The following is a 20582-nucleotide window of genomic DNA, read 5'->3' on the forward strand; positions in this document are numbered from 1 at the left end:
TGCAGACTGACAGCTCTGGCTGCTTCATACAGACTGACAGCTCTGACTGCTCCATGCAGGATGACAGCTCTGACTGCTCCATGCAGGCTGACAGCTCTGACTGCTCCATGCAGGCAGGCAGCACCTTGCAGACTAGCAGCTCCTTGCAGACTGGCAGCTCAGGCTGCTCCGAACAGACAGGAGGCTCCGGAAGCGCTGTAGAGAAGGAAGGCTCTGATAGCGCTGAACAGGCGGGAGACTCCAACAGCGCAGGAGGGAAGGAAGGCTCTGGCTGTGCTGAACAGGCGAGAGACTCCGACAGCGCAGGAGGGAAGGAAGGCTCTGGTTGTGCTGAACAGGCGAGAGACTCCGACAGCGCAGGAGGGAAGGAAGGCTCTGATAGCGCTGAACAGACAGGAGACTCCAGTAGCGCAGGAGGGAAGGAAGGCTCTGGCTGTGCTGAACAGGCGAGAGACTCCGACAGCGCAGGAGGGAAGGAAGGCTCTGGTTGTGCTGAACAGGCGAGAGACTCCGACAGTGCAGGATGGAAGGAAGGCTCTGATAGCGCTGAACAGACAGGAGACTCCAGTAGCACAGGAGGGAAGGAAGGCTCTGGCTGTGCTGAACAGGCGAGAGACTCCGACAGCGCAGGAGGGAAGGAAGGAAGGCTCTGGCTGTGCTGAACAGGCGAGAGACTCCGACAGCGCAGGAGGGAAGGAAGGCTCTGGCTGTGCTGAACAGGCGAGAGACTCCGACAGCGCAGGAGGGAAGGAAGGCTCTGGTTGTGCTGAACAGGCGAGAGACTCTGACAGCGCAGGATGGAAGGAAGGCTCTGATAGCGCTGAACAGACAGGAGACTCCAGTAGCACAGGAGGGAAGGAAGGCTCTGGCTGTGCTGAACAGGCGAGAGACTCCGACAGCGCAGGAGGGAAGGAAGGCTCTGGCTGTGCTGAACAGGCGAGAGACTCCGACAGCGCAGGAGGGAAGGAAGGAAGGCTCTGGCTGTGCTGAACAGGCGAGAGACTCCGACAGCGCAGGAGGGAAGGAAGGCTCTGGCTGTGCTGAACAGGCGAGAGACTCCGACAGCGCAGGAGGGAAGGAAGGCTCTGGCTGTGCTGAACAGGCAAGAGACTCCGACAGCGCAGGAGGGAAGGAAGGCTCTGGTTGTGCTGAACAGGCGAGAGACTCCGACAGCGCAGGATGGAAGGAAGGCTCTGATAGCGCTGAACAGACAGGAGACTCCAGTAGCACAGGAGGGAAGGAAGGCTCTGGCTGTGCTGAACAGGCGAGAGACTCCGACAGCGCAGGAGGGAAGGAAGGCTCTGGCTGTGCTGAACAGGCGAGAGACTCTGACAGCGCAGGAGGGAAGGAAGGCTCTGGCTGTGCTGAACAGGCGAGAGACTCCGACAGTGCAGGAGGGAAGGAAGGCTCTGGCTGTGCTGAACAGGCGAGGCGCACAGAAGGCCTGGTGCGTGGTACTGGAACTAGTGCTACAGGATCGAGGACACGCACAGGAAGCCTGGAGCGGGGGGCTGCTACCGGATAGACCGGACCGTGCAGGCGCACTGGAGCTCTTGAGCACCGAGCCTGCCCAAGCTTACCTGGCTCGATGCCCACTCTAGCCCGGCCAATAGGAAGGGCTGGTATGTGCCGCACCGGGCTATGCACCCGCACTGGAAACACTGTGCGCTCCATAGCATAACACGATGTCTGCCCGGTCTCTCTAGCCCACCGGTAAGCACAGGGAGTTTGCGCAGGTCTCCTACCTGGCATAGCCATACTCCCTTTAAGCCCCCCCCCCAATAATTTTTTGGGTCTGCTTTTCGGGCTTCCTTGCCAACCGTGTTCCCTTGTATCGTCGGCTCCTATCTCCGGCTGCCTCTGCTCTCCTTAGTGCCTCCAACTGTTCTCATGGGAGGCGATCTCTTCCGGCCAATATCTCCTCCCAAGTGTAACAACCTTTACCATCCAACACGTCTTCCCATGTCCATTCTCCGAATAATTCATCCTCCTTTTGCTGCTCCAGCTGTCGCTGCCTGTTTATACCAGCGCCTCTCCGCTTTAGCCGGCGTGTCTTTTTTTCCGACTCCATTCGCCTATAGCCCTCTTCGCAGTGTTCCAGCGAATCCCAGGCGGGCTCCTGCACTCTCTCTGGGTCGGCCTCCCACCTGTCGATTTTTTCCCACGTCGTATACTCCATGCCTCTGCTATCCATAACGTCCTCCCTTCGCTGTTCAAGGTGTCGCTGCCTGTTAACACGCTGCTCGGTCCGAGTGTGGTGGGTGATTCTGTAATGTCGTTCTTCGTTTGTAGAAAGAGAGTCGGACCGAAATGCAGCGTAGTGGTTACTCATGTCTTTAATGAACAAAGATCGTGATACATTAAATAACTCATACATATACAAAAACAACAAACGGAACGAGAAACCTATTACAGCCTATCTGGTGAAACTACACAGAGACAGGAACAATCACCCACGAAATACACAGTGAAACCCAGGCTACCTAAATACGGTTCCCCATCAGAGACAACAAGAATCACCTGACTCTGATTGAGAACTGCCTCAGGCAGCCAAGCCTATACTAGACACACCCCTAATCAACCACAATCCAATGCCTACAAAAACCCCAATAAGACAATACAATAAATAACCCCATGGCCTGTCACACCCTGGCCTGAACAAATAATTAAAGAAAACACAAAATACTAAGAGCAAGGCGTGACAATATTGGTACGCTAATACAAGACTATTATTAAACACCCAGTGCACTACTCTTCAGAGAGAAAAAACACATATGGCAGATGGTGCACTTTAATTTGGGGAAACTTCTAGCAACAACATTGACTGGATATATATTTTTGAACAGTACACATTCATGGTTAAATAATTAGAGCCCATTATGCATAGGCTATAATCTCCCAGACACCCAGCTCATCTGCAAGGGATCCCAACCTTCATCACAGTTGGTAATGAATCAGATGCAACTGAGAAGAATTACACTGCAATAAGGATTCCTTAAAAGGTGTTACCAGAAGTCATAAAGACAAAGTAAGACATCTGAATCCCCTTTTCATGGAGACTGTCATGTAAGTGGTTTCCAGCGTCCCACCTGCGTAAGGTCAGGTAATGATCTATGCTGGCTGAGATAGGTATGGCAGGATTGTAGATCAACAGTGTGACCTCTATCTTCAGGAACTGTATTCTATTAGGAGGGCAAATAAAGAACATGGCTATTTCAGTTAAATAATGTCGTTTTTGGTAGAAAGTATGAGAGCCTTTCTGTGGGTAATGAAATCACAATGCAAGATCAGTGGTGTGGTTGTGGGATGGCATTGGTCTTAATACGTTAGGCCTGGCATTCATTGACAGATTGATTAAAGCCTTCCTTATATTGCTCCCATATTTGGGGAGACATTGATGAATCCCTGCAAAGAGACTTTTCCAGACAGACACAAACAAACAATCCAGAGAAAGTAAAAAGGGCCAAGTTAAAGTTAAATCTATCACAGGCCAGTAAGTGTAATGGGACAATACAGTTTAAAGGTTTAGAATAGTCACAGATGTCAGGAGTTAATTTTCACTGCGTGAGGGAGTATGTTGTCCTAGAAATATAGAGTTGACTAACGGTGAGGTCTTGTGATGTCTGGTGAGTTCTGTTGATGGATGAGCAGGCGCAGCCTCACAAAGCCAGTGAAATGGCACAGGGCATAAGACAGAATGACAGACAGTGACACAAGCAGACAAAATCAGCAGAGCCAAGCTACAGGGTCAGACACACAGCCATAGACAAATAGGCCTTTGAGCCGCACAGCCTGCCCCAGATAGTTGTAGCTACACAGTGGACTGAGCCTGTCACAGACCCAAAGCCATCATCTCTCTTGATGACTTGTTAACATGCATGGACCTAGTTGTTTGGTCTTCAAATTCCAAGATAAAAAGACTGGGAGGGAGGCACTAGACTGGAGGCAGGCATGTGCTTGTTTATTGCAAGTATAAGCAGCTCATCAGAAGATTGGTTCATTGCAAATCCATTAAGTGTGCAGTGCATGAATCATGCTGCAGCCTGCACTGCCTCTGTATTTATGTTGTGCTGTAGTTTCTTGTGAACAGGACTGGTGGAAATGCTGCCAAACAGCAAGGAAAATCTCATTATGTTTGTCACATCATTCATTGTCCTAATATATTTAAGTTTGTTACACACACTGCTCATGTTTGAAAGCGAATATTAATAGACCTCAAAATATATGAAATATGGGATGCAACCACGTTGCTCGGCAATCCAGTCTGTTACAGTAGAGGTTATTTTAGGGTGTCCAGAGTGGAAAATGCACTTTGGTGATGACATTTCACTTCCTTATGTTATAAAATACATTTTACCATGACAAATATGATTCTTCATGTTCTGAATCGTTCAGTGGGGTCTTTCTCTAACATACAGTATCATTACCATTGTTGGATTTCGTAAAGTAATACATCCGATAATATTAAACCACTGAGCTCTGTTGACAAGAGTTGTGCAACTTTCTCATTGAAACTTTTGGGAATTTAACGTTTTGCAAAATGAACAAGACACGAGCTGAATGACATGTAAAAGGATTTGAAAATAAAAAGCTTGGGGTACGCTCAGTGCTCTGTTGACATTTCACAGAGTTATGCTTGTTTTTGTGAGAAGTCTTCGAAAAAGAACAGGAACTTCGTATTAATATGAACTGCATATACTAAAATGTGAAAATATAATATCTTTCTTACCTTTATATCCTCCAGATTTGAAAAGAATGATGAGTTCAATGGTAAGCCTGTCCGGTAGCCTTAACTCTTTCACAGCATCCAGCCTAGCTGATGCAATGCTATTCTCTAGATTTTTGACCCGCTTTTTTTCTCTGATCTCCATTGATTGATGTTAGAGAAATTAAGTTGGAACATTGGTTTTCTTAGAGAATCATCTACACAATATGTTATTTTAGGCATTGGTCGAAAGCTATGTTTTTGTTTGAACACCATAGTTATTCACATTTGAATTAATATCAGGTAGGTAGGTACAAATGGCAGTGGTGTGTATGGAATCAATATATATTCCACCCGACTGTCTAATGCAGTGGCAGAATATGCATCATCCACTCAGAGGTGCTACATTTTAAGGCTGTAATTCTAGACCATTTGGGGAGGTAGATGGAGATATTACTGTATTAATATGAGACTTGCAATTTCCCAACAAGGTCCTATGGGATCTCTCAATTACATCCTCGTGGAACTGCACTGACATTACATTCCCAGTTAATGTGATGTTAATACATCCACAGAATAAAATTGCATTACAAAAAGGTTATGCGAATTAACCCAGACATGAAAGAACACAGGCATACCTTTCCGCCCCTGTCCATGACTTGCATTGTGGCCTGTCATAGTTAATAGCATATATTAAAGCATATTCAGGTAAACAGTATGTGATCATTGACAAAAGTATTAATCATCGTAAATCTTGTTAGTACATTACTACCTGTTCATTATAACACCACATGTTGTCATGACACTATGTACCAAGCAACATAGCGTACACTGTTCTCTCTTACTGAGAGAATACTGAAAGCCTGCATACGAACATACAGTTCCATAAAGAATAAAGACTGAAAGAGACTCCTACTTTTGTCAACCATCACACTCACACCATATATTATTTTGAGATGTGGCATAATGGAAGTGCTTCAGGTAAACTAACAACCTGCCTGTTCTGAATGTGTATTGGTGAATGGGGAGAGTTGATCACTGAAAAGGCAGAAAAAGAAAACAAGTGGAATAGAGGTTTCTTGTAATGTGCGCGCGAGCAGTACAGTGTATGTATGCAGAGGTCAGGGCTTGTCAGATACTCTCTTCACAAGCACAGCCACACTAGAAATTCACATAACAGTACATTTCATGTTCTAGCAACTGGAGGCACACAGACAGAAATAGTGTATTGAAACATTTATGAGGCAATGGTGTGGTACTCACATGTATTACAATGCAGCAATACAGAGAGCAACACAACCACACATTTTAACTGCTACTGGGATATTCTAGGGACAATGCAAGTGGCAAACCCTGAGACGATACAGAAAATAACGATTCTGCACATCCCACTGAAATAAGAGCATTCTTACTGTGCTCAAAGAAGCCTCTGAAATCCCTCTACTGCATGTGGATGTTGAAGTTACTGACAGGAGGTAAGATTTGAAAGATGAAGAAGAATATGCAAAACTGAAAAGGAGGTAGTGAGGGCTATGGAATTTTGAAGTTATTTCAGATTAAATGCTAATAAAAATGCTTATTCACCCAATTACATACAGTACCAGTCAAAAGTTAGGACACACCTACTCATTCAAGGGTTTCTTTATTTTGACTATTTTCTACACTGTAGTATAATAGTGAAGACATCAAAACTATCAAATAGCACATATGGAATGATGTAGTAACTAAAGAAGTGTTAAACAATTCAAAATATATTTAATATTTTAGATTCTTCAAAGTAGCCACGCATTGCCTTGATGACAGCTTTAAAAACTCTTGGCATTCTCTCTTGGCATTCTCTCAACCAGCTTCATGAGGAATGCCTTTCCAACAGTCTTGAAGGAGTTCCCACATATGCTGAGCACTTGTTGGCTGCTTTTCCTTCACTCTGTGCTCCAATTCATCCCAAAATTCATCCCAAAATGTGCTATGTTTTTGCCATCCACACTATGCTACTGGAAGATGCTATCACAAAACACAATGGCTTCATGAACAAGCTCCAAATACCATCTGATTATTCAGTCCTGATCTGACTGTCTTGAGTGAACAAAACTCAATTTTCAGGTTAGGCCTAAGTATTGAATCCTCCGAGACGTTCCTCTGAACGGCAAAGTCTAAAAGACTGTACTTCATCCCAAGTCACTACCCCCGCATAACTCAAACTTATACTTCACACTTTTTGAAGACAAATTCTCTCCACGACATGTTTTGAATTTCCATTGTGATGATTACCTGGAAATTGTTACTGTTATAAATATAATTTGCAAGGGTTTGTGAAGTATCAGTATTGCAGGACAGGCCCACTTGACAGGCCCTCTATCAGGCTGGTGCAGGTGGCTATATACAGTAGCTAGCCTATCCTCACTGTGTTGACAACACAGTGTTGTGCACCACCTCCTCCTCTAACACCAACGTGTTACTGATGCCTGTGCGTCAGAGGATCTGTTAAAATGGAGCTAAGCTTAGCTCCCACCTTATTCCCAGGGAATTATCCTCAGGCATCTTTCCCCATAAACCCCAGAGTCTGCTCAATATCTCCTTGTAAATTCTCCATCTTCTCCACTGCATACGACAGAATTGAGCAGATGTTGGATTTATACTGTGTATCTGTACGTTGACGGGATGTCATTTACTTCAAGGTATTATTGTGTCCTGTTTGAGGATGGTTTGAGTTAAACCTTGTTATGTATTCTAACACTGTTGTACTGATATTAGGGTTGATAACGTAAAACTTCCTAAGTGGTACTCAATAACGTAGACCTGGAGATTTCATACAAATATTATTGTGGTGGCAGTGTCCTGCAACAACATACATAACTGTAACCAATCCAAGCACAACAAACACCATTAATCAAAATGAATCTCATGAGAGCATAATCCATCGATCTTGTTGGAAATATATGATGACAAGGTAACCTGCAGCACGGCATGATGATATTGTCTATTGCTAAGAAGCTTACAACCAGAAGTGACCACAGTGGTGGCCGCCAATATACATAAGGAATAAGTAATTGTGTAATAGTTTTGAACAAATATTTCTCAATGGCTTATGGGTTCACAGTCAGGTTCTGATAAATAGTTGATAGTGACAGTACTACTATAGAAAACAAAAAACATGCATTAATTATTCATGAATTCCACATAAACGAAATCCCAATTATACAATTTTTAGGCAGTACATTATAGGAGGTTTTCCAAATTTGGTCCTGGGATCTCCGCTGGGTGCACATTTAGTTTTTTGCCCTAACACTACACAGCTGATTCAAATAACCAACTTATCAACTTATCATCAAGCCTTGATTATTTGAAAACATGCACCCAGAGGGGGGCCCAGGACCGAGCTTGGGATACCCTGCTTTATAGGGTCTGGGGGGTGTTTGAAGGGAAGAAGGAAAAGGAAAAATATGGAAGTACTTCCCAGTTCAGAATGGTACAGTATGTAATAATTCCATTCCCTCAAGGCACTGAAAGTGAGGGCTCTGATTTATTTATGCCCCTCTGCTGCCAAGGAGTATTAAATGGAGGAAGACTGAAAGGTAAATATTCTGCTGAGAATAGCAAATAAAAAATCTAATTTAGGTGTGGACAATGCATGTCTCAGACCCACCTCTTGACTTTACAGAAATAGCTGTTTGCCTCGACATCAACAATTAAAACGTCGCTGCCCCAGCCTCTGCATCACCCCGGGTGTCAGGGACAACGTCAACCTTTCTTCCATTTCAGATAAAGGACGATTCACTGAAATGGAGACCACATTCTTTCATCACTCCGAAAGGTTATTCAGTAAGTTCTAATAACTTGGTGTGAAATGTTAAGGGCAGTTTTTAAAAGATTGTCATTTATTTCTGGTGCTGCTACAGAGGGTCCTGTCATATAGATCAGCCTCCATCAAGAGGTGAAGGTCACCAGTCTGTGCTGTTTACTGTGCCTGGTATCAAGCAGACCTAACACATGTCCTCTCCCTGCTCCTTCAAGCTTCCTCACACAAGATATTAGATACTAGATACAAGATACTAATCCATCTCCATTGGAGAAGGATTAGTCAAGTGAAAATATACAGTGCATTCGGAAAGTATTCAGACCGCTTGACTTTTTTCCACATTGATACGTTAAAGCCTTATTCTAAAATAGATGAATGAAAAAAATCATTGATCTACGCACAATTCCCCATAATGACAAAGACAAAAAAAGGTTGCAAGAAATGTTTTTGAATGTATTAGAAATAAAACACAGAAATACATTATATACTTTAGTTGTCACGACTTCTGCCGAAGTCGTTGCCTCTCCTTGTTCGGGCGGTGCTCGGCGTTCGACGTCACCGGTCTTCTAGCCATCATTGATCCATTTTTCATTTTCCGTTGGTTTTGTCTTGTCTTCCCACACACCTGTTTTCAATCCCATTCATTACCTGTTGTGTATTTACCCTCTGTTTCCCCTCATGTCTTTGTCAGAGATTGTTTATTGTCAGTGTAGTGTTTTTGTTGTATAGGTGCGCGACTTGTCTTCGTACCCATATTTGTTTATGTCCTTTTCCTGTTTAGTGTTATGGAGAATGTTACTATGACATTATTAAAAGACTCCATTTTACACTCCGTTTGACTCTCCTGCGCCTGACTTCCCTGCCACCTATACACATATGCCTGACATTAGTATTCAGACCCTTTGCTATGAGACTTGAAATTTATCTCAGGTGCATCCTGTTTCCATTGATCATCCTTGAGATGTTTCTCCAACTTGATTGGAAAGGCAAACATCTGTCTATATAAGGTCCCACAGTTGACAGTGCATGTCAGAGCAAAAACCAAGCCAAGAGGTGGAAGGAATTGTCCATAGAGCTCTGAGACAGGATTTTTGTTGAGGCACAGATCTGGGGAAGAGTACCAAAAAAATGTCTACAACATCGAAGGTCCCCAAGAACACAGTGGCCTCAATCATTCTTAAATGGTAGCAGTTTGGAACCACCAAGACTCTTCCTAAAGCTGGCTGCCGGCCAAACTGAGCAATCGGGGGAGAAGAGCCTTGGTCAGGGAGGTGACCAAGAACCTGATGGTCAGTCTAACAGAGCTCTAGAGTTTCTCTGTGGAGAACCTTCCAGAAGGACAACAATCTCCGCAGCACTCCATCAAATCAGGCCTTTATGGTAGAATGGCCAGACGGAAGCGACTCCTTAGTAAAAGGCACATGACAGCCTGCTTGAAGTTTGCCAGAAGGCACCGAAAGATTCTGAGACCTTGAGAAACTAGATTATCTGGTCTGATGAAACCAAGATTGAACTCCTTGGCCTGAATGCCAAGCATCATGTCTGGAGAAAACCTGGCACCATCCCTACAATGAAGCATGGTGGTGACAGCATCATACTGTGGGGATGTTTTTCAGTGGCAGGGACTGAGAGGCTAATCAGGATCGAGGGAAAGATGAACGGAGAAAAGTACAGAGAGATGGAAACCTGCTCCAGAGCACTCAGGATCTCAGACTGGGGTGAAGGTTCACCCTCCAACAGGACAACGCTGTCCATCCAATCTGACAGAGCTTGAGAGGATCTGCAAAGAATAAATGGGAGAAACTCCCCAAGTACAGGTGTGCCAAGCTTGTAGCGTCATACCCAAGAAGACTCAAGGCTGTAATCGCTGCCAAAGGTGCTTCAACAAAGTACTGAGTAAAGGGTCTGAATACATATGTAAATGTGATATATTTCAGTTTTTAATAGATTTGCAAAAAAAAACATTTTTTTAAGTGTTTTGGATTGGTCATTATGGGGTATTGTGTGTAGATTGAGGGAAAAAAACAATTGAATTTATTTTAGGATAAGGCAGTAACGTAACAAAATGTTGAAAAAGTCAAGGGGTCTGAATACTTTCCGAAGGCACTGAACAAAAATAAACCAACAATTTCAAAGATTTTACTAAGTTACAGTTCATAAGGAAATCAGTCAATTTAAATCAATTCATTAGGTCCCAATCTATGGATTTCACATGACTGGGAATACAGTATCTGTTCGTCACAGATACATTAGAAAAATAAGGTAGGGGCGTGGATCATAATACCAGTCAGTATCTGGTGTGACCATCATTTACCTCATGCAGGGCAACACATCTCCTTCGCATCGAGTTGATCAGGCTGTTGATTGTGGCCTGTGGAATGTTGTCACACTCCTCGTAAATGGCGGTACGAAGTTGCTGGATATTGGCGGGAACTGGAACACATTGTCGTACACGTCGATCCAGAGCATCCCAAACATGATCACTGGGTGACATGTCTGGTGAGTATGCAGGCCATGGAAGAACATTTTCAGCTTGCAGGAATTGTGTACACATCCTTGTGACATGGGGCATTGCATTATCATGCTGAAACATGGATCTCGTCACGGTATCTCTGTGCATTCAAATTGACATCCATAAAATGCAATTTCGTTCATTGTCGGCAATGAACGGACAGGCCCTAAACTAATGGGTCTAAGCTAACATATTGAATTGTTTTAAGATGGTCATGCCAACGATTATTTAACTGTTTGATTTGGAAATGTAAGACCCCTTAATAAGGGGGAAAAATTTAATAATCATAATCATAATAATGGATTGGATTCAACATTGAATTTGGCATTACTGCTATTAGCCAATAGAAACACATTGAATAACATTCACTACATGGAACAGATAGTCAAAAATAATCTAAAGGGAGAGTGTTCTTAAAATAGATGAGATCAGTAAACATTTTTGTTTTTGTTACACTTATTTATCACCTTACTTTAGACACTAAACTAACTCAATATATACACTTCCATTCAGTTTAAAAACTGGAAGCGTGGACCTTCAGATGAGTCTTGTGAGGCTTGTCGGTGTCCTAGAGCAAAACGGAGAACACCATCATATCCGTGACAGTCTCAGCAGTCCACAGACGGGACATTATTTTCCAGGCCAAACCACTCAGACATTACCGACAGAAGTTGGTAGAAGAGGCTGTACCGACTTCAGAAATCTTGTGAGGCTTGTGGACGTCCTATAGCAAATCAGAGAACACCGTTGTGTTGGTGACACAACAGACGTTTTCATGAGAAGACCGATTTCCGGGATGTCTCATGTTCTGCAAACACTGCTTTAGCTCTGCCACCTTTCACCGCAGATGCGGGACGGTGATTGAGACGCAGCCTGCAAAAAAACAGATATCGCTATCTTAAACTGTTCTACCTTGTTAGCAAGCAAATAAATTAAGGTTGGCTAGACTTCAAACATAAAGACTAACTGGCTACTCAATGGCACATTGTGCTTCAGAAATTGTTTAGGAGACGTGTTAATTTTATATAATGCCTGCTGCAAGAAGTTGGTCATTATCAGTGGATGTGCATTTACCAAATAGGGCTTCCTTCTGTATACCACTCCTACCTTGTCACAACACAACTGATTGGCTCAAACGCATTAAGAAGGAAATAAATTCCACAAATTAACTTAACAAGGCACATCTGTTAATTGAAATGGATTCCAGGTGACTACCTCATGAAGCTGGTTGAGAGAATGCCAAGATTGTGCAAGGCAAATGCCAAGCTGTCATCAAGGCAAAGGGTGGCTACTTTGAAGAATCTGAAATATAAAAAAATATATTTTGATTTGTTTTTACTACATGATTCCATATGTGTTTTTTCATAGTTTATCTTCACTATTATTATACAATGTAGAAAATAGTAAAAATACAGAAAAACTCTGGAATACACCATTGCTCGCTTTCTCTGTATTTTCTAGTGTGGAACTTTCCAAAAATTGCACTACCTGAAGACATCACTGAGAATGTAGCCCCTTCACGTCACAATAACATCCTGCTGCTGGCTGGCGGATGGCCAGGGAAGCATTTCACTTGAAGTGAATACAGAACCAGCCTGGCTCATACACACACCGGCAGCTATTAACATGACCAAGATGCCAGGCAGAGGGAGAATGAAGCTGGCTGAACTGGCACTATGATATCACAGGCCTGACCCCAGCAGACAACACTGAGCTCAGGATGTTAAACCCACCACCCGCTCCATCTATCACTGTTATCTACCTCTATCACCTCAGTGAAGATTAGGCCTCAGCTAGCTACCTGCCCTGGCCTGCACTGAGTTCACGGCCATGCAGCTTCATATCCCAACACGGGGAACATGTGTATAATGCATGATACCTCATAGAACTTCCATGTCTACTCAAGTCAGTGACAGTAGCATTGGTGAGATAGTTATACACCAACAATTACACCTCATACGTATGCATGTATATTAAATACATTGAGGCTGTCTGTCGGTCAGTGCAGCAATTGAGGCTGTCTATTGGTCAGTGTAACAATTGACGCTGTCTGTCAGTGCAGCACTTCATATTGCCATGCTGATCATTTGTCTATAATATGCATACATTTGTCGGCGAGAAGCAGCCAGGCAAATATTTCCTTCTCCAGAACAATGACCAAATGGATCACTTATTTTAATGCTCTAAGTCATTTCCTATGGATGGTGGGAGATGGAGTGATTTGACATCTGTTGCAATTCGGTGAGAGCAGGCTGAATAGTCAGGCTGTAGTGAGCCACTGCCAGTCTGTCAGGTGGGCATGAGAAACTGAGGAAGCCCAACGGCCCATATGTATTCTCTAGATGGCCCTCCTGAGGCTAATCGACAGAGCTGCAGAGACGTGGCAGTTTTATTAAGTCACTGCTTGAGAAATTAACCCACAAAGTGGTATATTAATCATCGTTTCGACAAACTAAGTGACAGAAGAAAGTGATCATGGAATAAATCTATTGAAAGAAAACAGCTAATTATACATTATGCTTTACCTTCCTGTAAAGTTTGAACTTCAAGATAATAATTTCAGAAGGTAGGATTCCATAGCTTTCCTATAAATTATGACTGCAGACTTGGGTCTCGTTAATAAGAATTGTTCTGTTGTCCAAAGTCCAAGTTTAAGGCAATACATGTCCATAACAGACATACACGAACACTGCCTGTCGCACACACACACACAAACACAGAGACAGACAGACAGACAGACAGAGAGAGAGAGAGAGAGAGAGAGAGAGAGAGAGAGACATGAGCTCAAATCAGCACCACAGACAGCGCAAGCACTAGTGTGCTTGTTTCAAACAGACGTTTTCTTATATCCTAAAGGACCGTGTAGCAGCTAATTCCTTTTTGAAAATCTGAAAATTATTGCAAAAATTATGTCTTCCAATTCCATTTAAAACAAACACATTTTGGGGGCAATACACTGGTTAGCATTTATTTGGCTCCCATCACGTATTATATTAGCCTACTGCAGGTGTGTATGCACGGTAACCTGGATACGTTGCCCAAACAGCCTGTATGCAAAGCCAGAATAGTATTTTTCTGCACACTACCCTAGTTTGGCTAGGCACAAATACAGATCTTCAGAGACAGGGACTTTAGTGGGAAAGAGTGCACTTCTATGGATATGTAAAAAAAAGACTTGTTCAGCAATTAGGCTACACCTAAACAACTAATGAGAGCCCAGAAAGAGAATACGAAATATGTTAAAAGGCTGGGTGAAATTCAGAACGTGATCCAACCTTTTTTTAAATGTTATTTTTTTCATTTATTTAACTAGGCCAGGCAACTAGGCTACCTACCTGTTCTGTGATGTAAGTTAAAACAAAAACCTATGTCGTTTGCTGCGTCTTCCAACAAGAGCTTCGTAAAGCATTAGTGCACAAAATGTGAAGGTATGAGGCAGGGAGAAGATCAATTAGAAAGCGTTATTGCTTGCTATATAGTGCAATGACAAAACAACAAAGAATAGCCTTCCCTTTTGAATGTAGTCTAGCGAAAATGTGCTTTGAAATGCAATTCCAAAGAATTTACTTAAGTGTAGATTAAAATGAACCGCACGAAATATCGCCACAGACTGAATATGAACTTGATATTCATGTAACCGGGAGAGAAAGCATTGACTGGTGTTCAAAATACTGGAAATCTAAGGATTTGGTGAAAATGCGCAAATCAACCAGCTGTGGTTTAACTTGGTAGCCTACTAGTTATACCTGCTGCTATGCGTTTAGTCAAATTATAAGTGGACTGGACGTATTCGCCACCGAATAAACATTCCCCATTCATAGATTGAACACACAGTAGACTACGTGGCACAATAACTTTCATGGAACCTTACCTTCAACAGAGAAGACAGGGCAGGTTGCTGCAGGCGAGTATGAACTTGATATTCGCAGGCAAAAGGAGAGGTTCTTCAAAACCAAGAGGACTGTGAAGACGTCCGGAACACAGGAATCTCAAATCGCTTTTGATACAGAACCGCTTGATGTCCAAACTGTTTCTCCCAGTGTAGATTTTGGCAGCACAAAAACGCCACACCATAGACCCCTCCCCCGCAAAAATCACCATATGTATCAAATATGGTTGTTCTCATGTATAGTAGGTTATGACTAGCCTATTTATCTCAAAATCAGACTATTGAATATGCAGGTGAATTAGACTATACCAATCTATTTGAGGTGTAATCCTTTAGGATTTGGGACAAATCAATTGTTGCCATTTCTTTTTTACTGAATGACTAAACTACAGTAGGATATAGTAGGCCTACACCTATTTGCCTTCCAGCAAGATGTATCAATCAGTAATATTCTAATCTGCACCTTTTCTGTAACCATATAGTAGTTGTTTCTTATTTCCAAGTGAACAATTGTGCAACACATAGGAGAATATTGGACAGGCCACAAAGAGTCAAAACATAAAGGTACTTTACTTTAGGACTAATCAAGTGCAAAAACATCTGTCTGCTCAAAATGTAAATCATTACTTTACAGTAACATAATAAGTAGGTAGGCTACTTTAATGGTCTTCATTAGCGTGACAATTACGGTTGTCGGTGTTAGACATTACTAGGCAGGTACTGGTAACAATAGATTTGGCACTGGAGGAAGCAGGTTGGACTGTAGTGGGAGCAAAAGCATCAGCATCCAGTAGACAGGCGAAGAGCTAGTACGCTCAACTGAAAGCATATTGTTTGTTTATAGTATACTAAAACTAACCAATAGTATACAGTATGTAATAATTAGATACCAAACTCTAATGTTGTCTCTGTGTTCACCCCTTTGGATTTGTGTGGGTTAGTAGTTGTTGGGAAATTGTTAGATTACTTGTTAGATATTACTGCACTGTCGGAACTAGAAGCATAAGCATTTCACTGCATTCGCATTAACATCTGCTAACCATGTGTATGTGACCAATAAAATTTGATTTGATAAATTAAATATGCAGTATATAGTATGGGTATTCGAACACAGCTATGGAATCATGTAGTAACCAAAAAAATTGTTAAACAAGTTCAAATATATTTTGGATTTTAGATTCTTCAAAGTAGCCACCCTTTGCCTTGATGAAAGCTTTGCACACTCTTGGCATTCTCTCAACCAGCTTCATGAGGTAGTCACCTGAAATACATTTCAATTAACAGGTGTGCCTTGAAGGTTCATTTGTGGAATTTCTTTCCTTCATAATGCGTTTGAGCCAATCAGTTGTGTCGTGACAAGGTAGGGGTGGTATACAGAAGATAGCCCTATTTGGTAAAAGACCAAGTCCATATTATGGCAAGAACAGCTCACATAAGCAAAGAGAAATGACAGTCAATCATTACTTTGAAAGTTTCTTCAAGAGTAGTTAAAAAAACATCAAGCACTATGATGAAACTGGATCTCATGAGGACCACCACAGAAAAGGAAGACCCAGAGATACCTCTGCTGCAGAGGATAAGTTCATTTGAGTTACCAGCCTCAGAAATTGCAGCCCAAATAAATGCTTCACAGAGTTCAAGTAACAGACACATCAAAATCAACTGTTCAGAGGAGACTGCGTGAATCAGGCCTTCATGGTTGAATTGCTGCAAAGAATCCACTACTTAAGGACACCAATAATAAGAAGAGACTTGCTTGGGAAAAGAACCACGAGCAATTGACATTAGACTAGTAGAAATCTGTCCTTTGGTCTGATGAGTCCAAATGTGAGATTTTTGGTTCCAATCACTGTCTTTCTGAGACGCAGAGTAGGTGAATGGATGATCTCCACATGTGTGGTTCCCATTGTGAAGCATGGAGGAGGAGGTGTGATGGTGCTTTGCTGGTGACACTGTCAGTGATTTATTTAGAATTCAAGGCACACTTAACCAGCATGTCTACCACAGCATTCTGCAGCGATACGCCATCCTATCTGGTTTGCGCTTAGTGGGACTATCATTTTTTTTAACAGGACATTGACCAAACACACCTCCAGGCTGTGTACGGGCTATTTGACCATTAAGGAGAGTGATTGAGTGCTACATCAGATGACCTGACCCAATCAATTTAGCCCAATAAACTACCTCTTTCCCAACTGTATTTTATTTATTTATTTATTTTGCTCTTTTGCACCCCATTATTTTTATTTCTACTTTGCACATTCTTCCATTGCAAAACTACCATTCCAGTGTTTTACTTGCTATATTGTATTTACTTTGCCACCATGGCCTTTATTACCTTTACCTCCCTTCTCACTTCATTTGCTCAAATTGTATATAGACTTGTTTATACTGTATTATTGGCTGTATGTTTGTTTTACTCCATGTGTAACTCTGTGTCGTTGTATCTGTCGAACTGCTTTGCTTTATCTTGGCCAGGTCACAATTGTAAATGAGAACTTGTTCTCAACTTGCCTACCTGGTTAAATAAAGGTGAAATAAATAAATAAATAAAATCTTAACTCAATTGAGATGGTTTGGGAAAAGTTGGACCACAGAGTGAATGAAAAGCAGCCAACAAGTGCTCAGCATATGTGGGAACTCCTTCAACACTGTTGGAAAAGCATTCCTCATGAAGCTGGTTGAGAGAATGCCAAGAGTGTGCAAATCTGTCAATGCAAAGTGTGTCTACTTTGAATAATCTAAAATATATTTTGATTTGTTTAACACTTTTCTGGTTACTACATGATTCCATATGTGTTATTTCATCGTTTGTCTTCACTCTTATTCTACAATGTAGAAAATAGTAAAAAATAAAGTAAAACCCTTGAATGAGTAGGTGTCCAAACTTTTGACTGGTAATATATACAGTTGAAGTGGGAAGTTTACATACACTTAGGTTGGAGTCATGAAAACTAATTTTTCAACCACTCCACACATTTTTTGGCAAGTCGGTTAGGATATCAACTTTGTGCACGACACAAGTAATTTTTCCAACAACTGTTTACAGACAGATTATTTCACTTATAATTCACTGTATCAAAATTCCAGTGGGTCAGAAGTTTACATACACTAAATTGACTGTGCCTTTAAACATCTTGGGAAATTCCAGAAAAGGATGTCATGGCTTTAGAAACTCCTGATAGGCTAATTGACATAATTTGAGTCAATTGGAGGTGTACCTGTGAATTTCAAGGCCTACCTTCAAACTCAGTGCCTCTTTGCTTGACATCATTGGAAAATCATAAGAAACAACAGTGCATGATGTAGTGCTGTAGGTAAAATCCCTCTTACAGATGGTGGTGCAGAGATTGGGGCACTCACAGACACCCTTGCAAGGGTGGGAGCACTCACAGGGGCCATAGCATGGGTGGGAGAACTCACAGGGGCCATAGCATGGGTGGGAGAACTCACAGAGGCTGTAGACAACTTGGTTGGGATACAGGCATCTTGAGTCTGTAAAAAATGTGTTGTTGCATTAACATTATTGAAGGTTATATTGTTATAAAAACAGATTATTACAAACCAAGCTTTTGACAGGTTAGTTACTATTTTATTTACCTAAGCAGGCTTCCTTGCCAAGTTAAGGTCTGGTCTTGCTGCAGACACAAGAGCCCCTAAAACCTTTGCTTATTGAATTGCAAAAGAGAGAAAACCCTATTGGTCACAATGAACAGAGGAGGAAACCATGTCACTTATCAAAAATATTACCTGAATCAGTGTTCTATCATGGCAGCAGAGCCATAGTAGTTGAGGAAAAATAGTTTGACAAAATTTCAGTGCAAGTTCAATGGAGGAGTCGGAACAGCAGCCACAGATGCAGGTGCTTGCAGAGCTGTCGGTGCTGGCCCAGCAGGTCCATTGGTAGAGACCAGCTTCTAAATATAGGGTAGGAGGGGGGGGGGTACAGCGACAACATTAGATTATGGTATCTAATTACAGTAAATTAGAAAATAGAATGCATGTTGTTTTAGTCTGTAAGTTTTATTTGACCTGAGGATGAAATCCACAGTCACATCCTTGAAGCCCCCCGAGTAGAGTTCTCCACAGACCCGCATTGGACAATTCTCTATCTGTAACAATACTGAAGCCTGTGTTAGGATGTCCCTTGCTGGTGACTTCACCATCTCAAAGAGCTCTCAAGCAGCTCACCCCACTACCCATCCTCCACACCATGAGTCAAGGGGTGATGAACTCTGGCTCTCTCTGGAACAATCTACACTAAATAAAGTCAAAGTGAAAGAAAAATTCTAACAATTTGTAAAAAAATAAATATATATATATATATACTGTATATATGTATAAAAATAAAACACTAATACAGTATATCTTGTAAATATTCAATCCCCTGAGTCAATACATGTTAGAATAATCTTTGGCAGCGATTAAAACGGTGAGTCTTTCTGGGTACTGTAAGTCTCTAAGAGCTTTTCACACCTGGATTGTGTCACATTTGCCTATTATTCTTTTCAGAATTCTTCACGCTCTGTCAAATTGGTTTTTGATCAATGCTATACAACCATTTTCTGGTCTTGCCATAGATTTTCAAGCAGATTTAAGTCAAAACTGTAACTCAGGCACTCAGGAACATTCCTTGCCTTCTTGGTATGCAACTCCAGTGTAGATTTGGTGTTTTCTGTTATTGTCCTGCTGAAAGGTGAATTCATCTCTCAGTGTCTGGTGAAAAGCAGACTGAAAAAGTCTTTCCTCTAGAATTTTGACTGTGCTTACCTCCATTCAGTTTATTTTCATCCCCAGTCCTTACCGATTACAAGCATACCCCTAACATGATGCAGCCACCACAATGCTTATAAAATGGAGAGTGCTACTCAGTAATGTGTTGCATTGGATTTGCCCCAAACATAACACTTTGTATTCTCAACAAAACGTTTTTCTTTTGCAGTATTACTTTAGTACCTTGTTGCAAACAAGATTCATGTTTTGGATTATTTTTTATTCTGTACAGGTGTCCTTTTTTCACTCTGTAATTTAGGTTAGTATTGTGGAGTAACTTCAATGTTGTTGATCCATCCTCAGTTTTCTCCTATCACAGCCTCAAAACTTCTTTGAGATCGGTGTCCCTTCCACGGGACGGTTGAGCTAACGTCGGCTAATGGGAATAGCATGAGTTTGGAAGTAACAAGGAAATTTCCCAGGACATAGACATATCTGATATTGTCAGAAAGCCTAAACTCTTGTTAATCTAACTGCACTGTCCAATTTACAGTAGCTATTACAGTGAAAGAATACCATGCTATTGTTTGAGGAAAGTGCACAATTTTGAACATGAAAAGTTATTAAACTCTTTAACTGTCACCATTTGCTTCATGGTGAAATCTCTGAGTGGTTTCCTTTCTCTCTGGCAACTGAGTTACTGTAGGAATTTGCTAAGTGATTTGCCTTGTTAAATATAGGTTAAGGGATTGGACCCTTTTTCAATTTTCACCTAAAAGGACATACCCAAATCTAGCTGCCTGTAGCTATGCAAGGATATGCATATTCTTGATACCATTTGAAAGAAAACACTTTGAAGTTTGTGGAAATGTGAAATTAATGTAGGAGAATAAGACATTCGATCTAGAAAAGATAATACAAAGAAAAAACATGCGTTTAAAAAAATTCATCTTTGAAATGCAAG

General features: G+C 41.8%; 1 protein-coding gene across 1 annotated transcript in view; it reads right to left on the reverse strand.

Moving 5' to 3' along the window:
* The window catches only part of LOC118373925 (contactin-4-like), a 116767-nt gene extending 101712 nt beyond the window's left edge, over positions 1–15055 (reverse strand). The window contains exon 1 of the mRNA XM_052526623.1: positions 14888–15055. The gene's annotated coding sequence lies outside the window, so the exon portion shown is untranslated. The remainder of the gene's footprint in view (positions 1–14887) is intronic.
* Positions 15056–20582: the final 5527 nt, after the last annotated feature.

The sequence above is a fragment of the Oncorhynchus keta genome, chromosome 10 (genome assembly GCF_023373465.1).
Source record: "Oncorhynchus keta strain PuntledgeMale-10-30-2019 chromosome 10, Oket_V2, whole genome shotgun sequence".
NCBI lineage: Eukaryota > Metazoa > Chordata > Actinopteri > Salmoniformes > Salmonidae > Oncorhynchus > Oncorhynchus keta.